At 52.0% G+C, this 5,000-nt stretch overlaps 1 non-coding gene across 1 annotated transcript in view; it reads left to right on the top strand.

Annotated features, from left to right (window-relative positions):
* The first annotated feature begins 3,808 nt into the window (after positions 1–3,808).
* The window catches only part of LOC126444362 (small subunit ribosomal RNA), a 1,909-nt gene continuing 717 nt past the window's right edge, over positions 3,809–5,000 (top strand). The window contains exon 1 of the ribosomal RNA XR_007582535.1: positions 3,809–5,000. This exon is cut by the window's right edge and continues 717 nt beyond it. This is a non-coding gene — a ribosomal RNA (small subunit ribosomal RNA).

The raw sequence follows: 5,000 nt of genomic DNA, 5'->3' as shown, positions 1-5,000 counted from the left end.
AGCCAGACACTCTTATCACACACTACTCTCTTATCACACACTACTCTCTGCCTGTAACAGGCACACACACACACAATATCTAACCACCAGCATGGAAGAACATCCAGTGCATCCTCTCCGCCACATTACACAATCCACACTATCATAACCAGACCGGGAGGTCCACCCAGAATACAGAATATCCCACCCTTCCGACATCCGCCATTGCTCAGCTAAGCCACGAACACCCACACATGTCCTACACAGGGGTGCACCCAACATCACAATACTGCCTCCTGTCACAGTACACAAACAATGGCAGGAATGAAAGACACAGATCTGCCACAACCTTGGAATCGGAACGCCGCCTGTCATGAGCCACAAGTGCATCCTGACGTGACAAATCGGATGATCCCGCAGGCATGCACTTACGATAATCACTATCAACGAACCTGCCGCCCCCCCCCCCCAAATACACCTTTCCCTACAACAATGTGTACCTTAACCTAAGCTATATTGTACCTTAACTTAAGCTATATCGTACCTTAACCTAACCGACATTGCGCCTTAACCTAACCTACGTTGTACCTTAACCTAACCTACGTTGTACCTTAACCTAACCTACGTTGTACCTTAACCTAACCTACGTTGTACCTTAACCTAACCTACGTTGTACCTTAACCTAACCTACGTTGTACCTTAACCTAACCTACGTTGTACCTTAACCTAACCTACGTTGTACCTTAACCTAACCTACGTTGTACCTTAACCTAACCTACGTTGTACCTTAACCTAACCTACGTTGTACCTTAACCTAACCTACGTTGTACCTTAACCTAACCTACGTTGTACCTTAACCTAACCTACGTTGTGCCTTAACCTAACCCATGTTGTGCCTTAACCTAACCCATGTTGTGCCTTAACCTAACCCATGTTGTGCCTTAACCTAACCCATGTTGTGCCTTAACCTAACCCATGTTGTGCCTTAACCTAACCCATGTTGTGCCTTAACCTAACCCATGTTGTGCCTTAACCTAACCCATGTTGTGCCTTAACCTAACCCATGTTGTGCCTTAACCTAACCCATGTTGTGCCTTAACCTAACCCATGTTGTGCCTTAACCTAACCCATGTTGTGCCTTAACCTAACCCATGTTGTGCCTTAACGTAACCCATATTGTGCCTTAACCTAACCCATATTGTACCTTAACCTAACCCATATTGTACCTTAACCTAACCCATATTGTACCTTAACCTAACCCATATTGTACCTTAACCTAACCCATGTTGTACCTTAACGTAACCCATGTTGTGCCTTAACGTAACCCAATTTGTGCCTTAACGTAACCCATGTTGTGCCTTAACGTAACCCAATTTGTGCCTTAACGTAACCCAATTTGTGCCTTAACGTAACCCAATTTGTGCCTTAACGTAACCCAATTTGTGCCTTAACGTAACCCAATTTGTGCCTTAACGTAACCCAATTTGTGCCTTAACGTAACCCAATTTGTGCCTTAACGTAACCCAATTTGTGCCTTAACGTAACCCATGTTGTGCCTTAACGTAACCCATGTTGTGCCTTAACGTAACCCATGTTGTGCCTTAACGTAACCCATGTTGTGCCTTAACGTAACCCATGTTGTGCCTTAACGTAACCCATGTTGTGCCTTAACGTAACCTAATTTGTGCCTTAACGTAACCTAATTTGTGCCTTAACGTAACCTAATTTGTGCCTTAACGTAACCTAATTTGTGCCTTAACGTAACCTAATTTGTGCCTTAACGTAACCTAATTTGTGCCTTAACGTAACCCATGTTGTGCCTTAACGTAACCCATGTTGTGCCTTAACGTAACCCATGTTGTGCCTTAACGTAACCCATGTTGTGCCTTAACATAACCTAATTTGCGCTTTAACGTAACCCATGTTGTGCCTTAACCTAACCTATATTGCGCCTCAACCTAACCTATATTGCGCCTCAACATAACCTATATTGCGCCTTAACCTGACGCACGTTGTCGCTGAACCTGCTCTGTAATTGTTATGCAACTCGTTAAATTAGTGTAGTGTTGCCTAACCGCAACCCTCGCAATATAGTTCGCTATTCGCACTGCCCGGTCCCCTGTGTATCGCGTCATGTTAAACACCTTGCAGGTGTTGCTGACTTTCCACATGCTCCTGCTATACACTCTAATGTGGATAGCAGCAGGACGTACATGCCCCCCCCCCTTCCCCCCTGCCTTCGCAAGCTGGTCGTTGAGAAGTTTGCATGTTCAATGCCCTTCGCATGCCGACGTACTCAGCCTACGTTGTGGTACGGCCTGTCACCTGTCCGCCGATGTACGCAAAACCCACAAACTGTACTGCACATTGGTCCGTATGTACTGAATGATACATCGTGGCACATGTGTGACCGTACGACGACTGCGCCTAGCAACGGCAGACCATACAGTCCAAATATTGTGCACGCAGCTACGTGTCGTCTCCCTATAAGAGCTGGATTGCAGTGTGGTACGCCATTCAGACGTGTGGGAGGAACGGACGCCCTGGATGGCGATCAGCATGAGCAGTCTGTTGATGTGGTGGAGCGTGTATTCGGACGTAGTCGTCTCTTCTCACACACCGTGATAGCATGTTGCACCGCGTTCCACATCTGCGACATCCTGCAGAGGCCGGCTGACAGTCGTTCGCGCAATGGACACCGCATACGTACGGGGGCTACCTTCCACGTGTTCTCGAGGCGTGCACATGTTGTTGCGTCTATGTGGGCAGACGTAGTGTGTTGTGACACCTGACACAGGCATGCAATACTCGTTGCAAATGGCGATGGACGTCTACGTTTGCTGGTGACGTTACGCAAATGAACAACAGGTAACCCGTTGTGGTGCGGTTGTTCTCGCTAGAGGTGAATCAGTGTTGGCGACGATCGGTCGAGCTATTAACCGGTTGTTTCAGGGATACCCACCATGCCCACGAACGTGAAAGGGGACCCACCATGCCCACGAACGTGAAAGGGGGATCTGGGTGTGAGGCGATACGCGGCGGTGGCTGGGTGGGACCGTCCCCGGCCGGTGAGGGGGGGCCGCCCGGCGTGCTGGCAGCGCGGTGCGTGGGCGCACGCGCTACAGCCGGCTGGTGGGGGCGGCCAGTGGCAGGCGCGCCGGCCGACGGACGCGGCAGGCGGCGCAGCTGCGCGCCGGCGCCCCCTGCTCGCGGCGCCTTGCGGCCAAAGTAGGTCCTCGCGGGCCCGGTGCGAAGCGCGGTGGCCATCTGCAGTGTGCTGGTCCGATTGAGGACTGTGTGCGCTGAGGATGCGCCGCCGCTCGGCGCTCGGCGCCGCGACGCCGTCTGCTGCTCGGTCGCCCCAGCGGTTCTCGCAGGTGGTTTGTATCGCAGCTGTGCGGACGTGTTGGCGCGTGCGCTGTGCTGGGAGAGTTCGCTTCGGCACCCAAGTGGGGCTTTTGTCCTTCTGTGGCGCTGGCGTTGGAGCTGCCGGTCACCGTAGGTGGCGCGTGTTGTCTCCCGCCGGCAATGCCACGACAGCACGCTCCCGGGCCTCTGTCGGCAGCGGCAAGCTCAGTTGGGAGCACGGGTGGTCGCACCTAAAGCGTCTACTCGCCTAACTCCGGGCGATTGCGCCTCTCTCGAACCCGACCAAGTACTTAGGACGGCGCTGCGCGCCGCCGGGACCTGAGAGGGTTTCGAGGTGTGTTGTGCAGGGGAGCTCAGCCTCCTCCTGTTTGCAGAATAATTGAGCGGACGCTTGCGTGTTCGCGCGGGCCCCCGGGACACACTCCCGGGCGGCCGGCTGCTCAGCTCTAGTTGACGCAGCTCCCTGGTTGATCCTGCCAGTAGTCATATGCTTGTCTCAAAGATTAAGCCATGCATGTCTCAGTACAAGCCGCATTAAGGTGAAACCGCGAATGGCTCATTAAATCAGTTATGGTTCCTTAGATCGTACCCACGTTACTTGGATAACTGTGGTAATTCTAGAGCTAATACATGCAAACAGAGTCCCGACCAGAGATGGAAGGGACGCTTTTATTAGATCAAAACCAATCGGTCGGCTCGTCCGGTCCGTTTGCCTTGGTGACTCTGAATAACTTTGGGCTGATCGCACGGTCCTCGTACCGGCGACGCATCTTTCAAATGTCTGCCTTATCAACTGTCGATGGTAGGTTCTGCGCCTACCATGGTTGTAACGGGTAACGGGGAATCAGGGTTCGATTCCGGAGAGGGAGCCTGAGAAACGGCTACCACATCCAAGGAAGGCAGCAGGCGCGCAAATTACCCACTCCCGGCACGGGGAGGTAGTGACGAAAAATAACGATACGGGACTCATCCGAGGCCCCGTAATCGGAATGAGTACACTTTAAATCCTTTAACGAGTATCTATTGGAGGGCAAGTCTGGTGCCAGCAGCCGCGGTAATTCCAGCTCCAATAGCGTATATTAAAGTTGTTGCGGTTAAAAAGCTCGTAGTTGGATTTGTGTCCCACGCTGTTGGTTCACCGCCCGTCGGTGTTTAACTGGCATGTATCGTGGGACGTCCTGCCGGTGGGGCGAGCCGAAGGCGTGCGACCGCCTCGTGCGTGCTCGTGCGTCCCGAGGCGGACCCCGTTGAAATCCTACCAGGGTGCTCTTTATTGAGTGTCTCGGTGGGCCGGCACGTTTACTTTGAACAAATTAGAGTGCTTAAAGCAGGCAAGCCCGCCTGAATACTGTGTGCATGGAATAATGGAATAGGACCTCGGTTCTATTTTGTTGGTTTTCGGAACCCGAGGTAATGATTAATAGGGACAGGCGGGGGCATTCGTATTGCGACGTTAGAGGTGAAATTCTTGGATCGTCGCAAGACGAACAGAAGCGAAAGCATTTGCCAAGTATGTTTTCATTAATCAAGAACGAAAGTTAGAGGTTCGAAGGCGATCAGATACCGCCCTAGTTCTAACCATAAACGATGCCAGCCAGCGATCCGCCGCAGTTCCTCCGATGACTCGGCGGGCAGCCTCCGGGAAACCAAAG

Source organism: Schistocerca serialis, unplaced genomic scaffold, assembly GCF_023864345.2.
Source record: "Schistocerca serialis cubense isolate TAMUIC-IGC-003099 unplaced genomic scaffold, iqSchSeri2.2 HiC_scaffold_255, whole genome shotgun sequence".
Taxonomy (NCBI): Eukaryota; Metazoa; Arthropoda; class Insecta; order Orthoptera; family Acrididae; genus Schistocerca; species Schistocerca serialis.
The sequence above is the reverse complement of the archived record's forward strand: the minus strand, read 5'-3'. Positions and strand labels throughout refer to the sequence as shown.